Here is a 7,530-nt window from a genome sequence, read left to right on the forward strand (position 1 = left end):
AAAGCATTGGAGTCAACATGGGCCAGAATCCCTGTAGAACGCTTTCGACACCTTGTAGAGTCCATGACCCGACGAATTGAGGCTGTTCTAAAGGGGGAAAGGGGGCGCAACTCAATATTAGGAAAGTTCCTAATGTTTTGTACACTCAGTGTATATATTAAAAGCACAAATATGAAAACATATGTTGACTAATAAACTTGTTTATACATTGAAAAAAACTACAGAGCAATTCAGTGATCTCGAAAATCAAACATCAACATTTGAAGGAGATGCATATTCTGGTTGGAAAGTTCCATCTGTGCCACTGACTTAGTCTGGCTTTAATTCCAGTTTGTTTACAAATTAATAATTTATATGTTGGATTCAAGTCTCCATCTCAACCAAAAATGTTAGTTCAAGAATACGACTGAATCAAATCAAACTTTAAATGCACTTTAAATAAAGTTTTATTTGATTTAGTCCTATTCTTTAACTTGTATTTTTGGTTGAGATGTGAATCCAACATTCATTATTAACGTAGACTCAATTTGAAATCAACCAAAGCTTAAAACCCTAGGCCTATATGTTTTGTCTATTTTTAGGTGAATCCTGGGTTGAATTGAAACAATAGCTGTTAATGACATCTCATAAGCTACAGTGGGGAGAACAAGTATTTGATACACTGCCGATTTTGCAGGAAACATTCAAACAGTCATGAACCATGCTTTTATCACTTAGAAGGGCAACTCTTCTGCCACTGGAGTGTCAGACATATCATTCCATCTGTCTTCCAAATGCCTAAAAAATACTCGCCATGTACGCACTATGCACCATGTACGCACTACGCACTCCCTGTGAACTCTTATAACAAACAAGCTTGTTCTTGATTTTAACATCACAAAGCAAACATCAAGCACGAGCTGGAGTTGGCATGTACACAGAGCACACAGTGCAGGGACCCATTCCGATGCAATGCATATGCGTGGAATTGTAATAATGAAAACAATATTAAATTGCATTCAATGTTAAAAACACCTTTGATGAAACAAGATGACTCAGCACATCCGCTATAAATATAAAGGCAAGGTTTGTGACTGTCTAGTAATTCTAGCTGTGTGAGTGGCCAAGTTTAATCATGTGCAAGGCTATTGTGTTAAAGCTCAGACACTCCAGTAGGATTGTCAAACGTTTGCCTGCCGACAGTACTTAGCAGATCTGAACAGAGTGTTGGCAGTCAATCTCTTTTGTGTTCACACAGCAAAGACCTTGGAAGTCGTCAGTGACTCAGCCTTGTTAAAATACTCCAAACCAGAAGGTGGCAGTAGCATTGTTTGGCAATGCATATCCGTGTGTATTGCTTATGGTCTAGATTCCAAGCAATCTGCGCTAATGTTGTTATTTTGTAGAAAGCCCTTGTTGATGCTAGCCAGATGGCCACAGCTAGATAACTACAGTGCCTTGCAAAAGTATTCATCCCCCTTGGCGTTTTTCCTATTTTGCTGCAATACAACCTGTAATTTAAATTGATTTTTTATTTTTATTTTATGTAATGGACATACACAAAATAGTCCAAATTGGTGAAGTGAAATTAAAAAAATACCTTGTTTCAAAAAATTCTAAAAAATTAATAACGGAAAAGTGGTGCATGCATATGTTATTCACCCCCTTTTCTATGAAGCCCCTAAATAAGATCTGGTGCAACCAATTACCTTCAGAAGTCACATAATTAGTTAAATAAAGTCCACCTGTGTGCAATCTAAGTGACCTGACCTCAGTATACAGTGGGGAGAACAAGTATTTGATACACTGCCGATTTTGCAGGTTTTCCTACTTACAAAGCATGTAGAGGTCTGTAATTTTTATCATAGGTACACTTCAACTGTGAGAGACAGAATCTAAAACAAAAATCCAGAAAATCACATTGTATGATTTTTAAGTAATTAATTTGCATTTTATTGCATGACATAAATATTTGATCACCTACCAACCAGTAAGAATTCCGGCTCTCACAGACCTGTTAGTTTTTCTTTAAGAAGCCCTCCTGTTCTCCACTCATTACCCGTATTAACTGCACCTGTTTGAACTCATTACCTGTATAAAAGACACCTGTCCACACACTCAATCAAACAGACTCCAACCTCTCCACAATGGCCAAGACCAGAGAGCTGTGTAAGGACATCAGGGATAAAATTGTAGACCTGCACAAGGCTGGGATGGGCTACAGGACAATAGGCAAGTTGCTTGGTGAGAAGGCAACAACTGTTGGCGCAATTATTAGAAAATGGAAGAAGTTCAAGATGACGGTCAATCACCCTCGGTCTGGGGCTCCATGCAAGATCTCACCTCGTGGGGCATCAATGATCATGAGGAAGGTGAGGGATCAGCCCAGAACTACACGGCAGGCCCTGGTCAATGACCTGAAGAGAGCTGGGACCACAGTCTCAAAGAAAACCCTTAGTAACACACTACGCCGTCATGGATTAAAATCCTGCAGCGCACGCAAGGTCCCCCTGCTCAAGCCAGCGCATGTCCAGGCCCGTCTGAAGTGTGCCAATGACCATCTGGATGATCCAGAGGAGGAATGGGAGAAGGTCATGTGGTCTGATGAGACAGAAATTGAGCTTTTTGGTCTAAACTCCACTCGCCGTGTTTGGAGGAAGAAGAAGGATGAGTACAACCCCAAGAACACCATCCCAACCGTGAAGCATGGAGGTGGAAACATCATTCTTGGGGATGCTTTTCTGCAAAGGGGACAGGACGACTGCACCGTATTGAGGGGAGGATGGATGGGGCCATGTATCGCGAGATCTTGGCCAACAACCTCCTTCCCTCAGTAAGAGCATTGAAGATGGGTCGTAGCTGGGTCTTCCAGCATGACAACGACCCGAAACACACAGCCAGGGCAACTAAGGAGTGGCTCCGTAAGAAGCATCTCAAGGTCCTGGAGTGGCCTAGCCAGTCTCCAGACCTGAACCCAATAGAAAATCTTTGGAGGGAGCTGAAAGTCCGTATTGCCCAGCAACAGCCCCGAAACCTGAAGGATCTGGAGAAGGTCTGTATGGACGAGTGGGCCAAAATCCCTGCTGCAGTGTGTGCATACCTGGTCAAGACCTACAGGAATCTTATGATCTCTGTAATTGCAAACAAAGGTTTCTGTACCAAATATTAAGTTCTGCTTTTCTGATGTATCAAATACTTATGTCATGCAATAAAATGCAAATTAATTACTTAAAAATAATACAATGTGATTTTCTGGATTTTTGTTTTAGATTCCGTCTCTCACAGTTGAAGTGTACCTATGATAAAAATTACAGACCTCTACATGCTTTGTAAGTAGGAAAACCTGCAATTCGGCAGTGTATCAAATACTTGTTCTCCCCACTGTATATATACCTAAAAAGTATTATTGATGATATACAGTATGATTCATAAAGTATGGTAACATTTGATTTGCTCTGTTAAACATACTCTTTGAAATGACTTCGGTAGCAATAGTCAATCTATAACATTTTAAAGTGGAGGATTCTCAATAATCATTCTCACGATAGCACATTGGTAGTAGTCAGTGGCAAATGTCAAAGCCAAGCAGGGCTGGGGATCAGTTAAAACCCTGGTTGAGAGACCAGAAGTGTAACTGTTGATAGATCAATTCTCCAGTAGATGCTGTTCAGCCTATTGTTTTTTTTCTCTTCCTGATAGTGGTTATAACGTTGAAGATGTGACGTTGTTTCAAAGGTACAAATTCAACATATTTTATACAAGGTTTGTCTATGTTGAAAATTGGTTACCATGATGTCATAATCCTGGGGTTGAAATTTCATAGATTCCACCTCACAATACGTTGACAAATTACATTAAAACAATGTTGATTCAACCAGTTTGTGCCCAGTTTTTATTTATTTATGTAAATGTCCGTGGCTATGCTGTACAGGCAATGGTAAGTATGATGTACTCACTCACTACATCAAACTATGCTTCCCCATTAAGCCACGAAACCTTTATAACAAACAAAACGGTACTGTAGCGAGTTAAAAATAATACAATTTTCTCTACAAAATTCAAAACTCAGCAAGACATCGGAACGAATCCAGGCTCTTTATTTCATATTTTGGCTATATTTACAAATGAGGGGGAAAACATATTTACAAGATAATTTCTTACAGGAATGCACTATTAAAACATAACACAAATACAATCATTTGAATAGATCACACTGAAGCAGTTTTCACACATTTTCTAAATAATGTATAATTTAAATTCCAGTTTCCTGATTCGGCAGTGCGGCAAAGTGCTTTACTAGATCCCAATCTCCAATGTGACTATAACATACGCACAGCAACTGAAATAAAACAATAATATGCACATGTAAGTGTACACCACTAGAGGGCACCAGCTCTCTTTTGTGATATTGGAAATGTAGCTTTTCGTCCACACTGGACTAATGTAAAGACTAAAGAGTATAGCCTAACATAAAGACATAGGGAACGTTAGATGTTGTGAGTAGTACCAGTATATCGTTGATAAAATAAACAAATGCATCTGTCTAAGTAATTTTCACACATTGATACCATTTCTCGCCCACTTGATAGTGATGAGATACTGACTCAATAATATGGCTACGAATACGGAGTTTCCGTACACCCACTGCCTCTATGGAAACCTTTTTCTCAAAGCTAAGGATCCGAATCACGTTCTGCGCATGTTATTTTGTTCACACTCCACCTCCATTTACGTTCCTCTCTACTCACCCTCTTCTGAACCATGATGATGAATCCTATCTTTCTGAACAGCTGAAATAAAAAACCCTGTGGCGATTTGAACGAACATTAATTATTATGCTGCTCTGGTCCATGTGGCACAGTTACAGCATGTAAGAGCAGAGGAGTAGAGTAGCCTCCACTTCTAGAGACTGGTGGTGGTTAGCCACATCAAATAACTTATTTATAGAACATTCCTTCAATGGTTTCATTCAGTACAGAGAAAATGACAGAGGTATACAGTAGGCTACACACGTTTTATTGTTTAACTGCCACAAGTGTTATGATGTTGTAGCTGGGATAAACCCTGGGAGGAAATACCAAAGGATGAATGGCATCTTTCTTTAAGTCATCTCTAAACAGGGATCTAGGGCAAGAGGTGAACGTGTAGCTTTATTCACAAAGTAAAGATATAAGAATGAAATAATATCCAAAAGGCAATTTAATATAAAAGCTATCAGGGCAATTTTAGTTAGATAGACATATACAGTATCTGTTCAATCAATGTCTGTTCTACATTCAACCTTTGTTGTTCTATGTTGCCTTTCCTCACACATAAGGCAACCACAAGTCACTTTATAGTTTTGACCTTTTATTGAGCAGACATTGTGGGCTAGTTTTTGTTTATTTTCAAACTTACTTTCAAATTGTACTTGAACGCTAAGGTCACCAGTGATAAAAACATGGCACACAATGTGTTAATTTGGCAGTACTCAACATAATAAACAGGGTTGTATGTATAATGTATATCTAACTGTATGACACAATCATGATTTTCACTTAAAGAAATGTCATTGTTGGGCTCCAGTAGATCCGGCGTGGAGTGTCAACTGAGGTTCCATAGTGGATAGGACTATACTCTATATAACAGGCACAAACTGTAGTATTCATCTCTGTACATTATCAATCTATCAACAGCCTAATCATTTTAATAAAACAGTGAAATATACTGTAGAATAATAGGTGGTGCCCCATCTCACCCCCAAATAACACCAAATAAATAAATAAAAACATATTTTCCTTTGCTGGTACCGATGGCAATACTGTAGATCGGCAGACAAGCTGATTGGATGGACTAATACAGTAGATTATCCAATACAGTTATGAATTACCCGTGTAGTCATCAACACATCTCTACATACCTGACCTCAGTAACCTGCTTGATACACAACAGAACAGAGAGCTGTTTCTGTGGACAGAAAGAACAAAGCTAAAATGGCCTGTTAGCTTATAATTATGGTTCACAAGAATAAATAGGTACCAGTTAGCAATGAGCATTCTGTGTTCAAAAACAATGTGGAACATAAAACAGAACTTCCCCATATTCATGTCATCTGAAACCATGCATTGTCCAATTACTGTCTGCTTCTGGCCATGTTGATAAGGGTAGAAATGAATAATGAAGGTATAGAAAAACTGTACTTGCAAGGTATAAGGCTATGTCCATTCTTTCTTGTTACATATCTATCTTGATTTTAATTTACAGTATGAGCAGGTGAGGCTTGACGTACATTGTATATTGTGATGACAATATCCCAGCTATTGTATATTGAGAATAAAATATTCACTCTGTCAGAGCAACTGTTTTTGGCTGTACAGTTAAAGCTATGGCTAATAGACGAATTACAATCACTTTACCTGTAAAATCACTAACACATTCAACTGTATTCAACATAACCAATGGACATTTAATTAAAAAGCACACATATTTGTTGTTGGATATTTGGTATTGGTATTTTAAATTAAATCGGTTCAATTAATAGATTTTTTCAGGCAGTGCTACTGTCACTATAATGTACAATCCATATGACTATACCAACATGCCCCTCCAAAAGTCTCTGGCAGAGTTCAATATCGCTGTAGCTACAGTGTGATCCACGTGTCTACATACAGTAGGCCTCAACAAAACTGAACCAAAGGTACCATTTGTTCACTGGGACAAACCTATTTACACAAAACCAGGCAGAAGATGTGTGTAGAGACAGAGAGGCGAGGGAGTGAGCAGAACGAAATGACACTGTGCAAAAGTTTGCCCCTCTGTGTATGACTTCCTCTCATGGCACGGCACGCCACCACCCACGCCACCGCCGGGGCTTCTGGGAAGGGGTGGTCTGGCCTCACTGACCAGCAGACTATCCAGGGTCCACTTCCTCATCCCCATCGTCGTCATTGGTTACGGCGAAAGCCTGTGCTCGTCTCATCTCCCGGAAGGATTGTGTCTTATGGGAATGCTTTAGGGACAGGAGGCATAAGACAAGACTCTTACTTAAAGTTGACATGACAAAATAAAATGCAAATGAGGCAGTGCAGGATTTGTGTGTCCTTTAGAGGAGTTCTTAAACACTTGACATGTGTACTTATGAGTAAATACATGTAGTTACAGTATATACTGTTTAATGGAGTCCACCGCTTTCTAAATCATTCATCCATGATAGAACCCCATTCGGAGAGAGACAGTCAGACTAACCTGCAGATGGACACCCAGGAAATAACCAGGCTAACAGTTCTGGACAGGAAGGATACACAGACAGAGATGCATAGTGAGCAAGAAGAATTTACACAACAACTACAACAGTTACCACATGACCACAGTAATGAGAATACAACAACAGCAGTAGTAACAGAAGTACAACATCTGAAGTTACAATACCAATGTTCACTTAACAGAATAAAAGAAGAATTCATGCAAAGGCAGGGAGCACACATCTATTTACAGTGAGCAAGGAATTAGACAGAGGAACAGCTGTAGACCCCTAGCCCTTTGAGGCCCAGTATGGATGATGTCTCACCGATG

The 7,530-nt window shown here is 39.4% G+C and overlaps 1 long non-coding RNA gene across 1 annotated transcript; it reads right to left on the reverse strand.

Moving 5' to 3' along the window:
- Nucleotides 1-4,059: 4,059 nt before the first annotated feature.
- LOC311114207 lies at nucleotides 4,060-7,526 on the reverse strand. Its single transcript, XR_014611080.1, has 2 exons — nucleotides 7,204-7,526; nucleotides 4,060-6,967 (listed from the first exon to the last, which is right to left on the reverse strand). It is a non-coding gene; the product is annotated as an uncharacterized lncRNA (long non-coding RNA).
- Nucleotides 7,527-7,530: the final 4 nt, after the last annotated feature.

Source organism: Coregonus lavaretus (genome assembly GCF_964263955.1).
Source record: "Coregonus lavaretus genome assembly, contig: HAP1_SCAFFOLD_3758, whole genome shotgun sequence".
NCBI lineage: Eukaryota > Metazoa > Chordata > Actinopteri > Salmoniformes > Salmonidae > Coregonus > Coregonus lavaretus.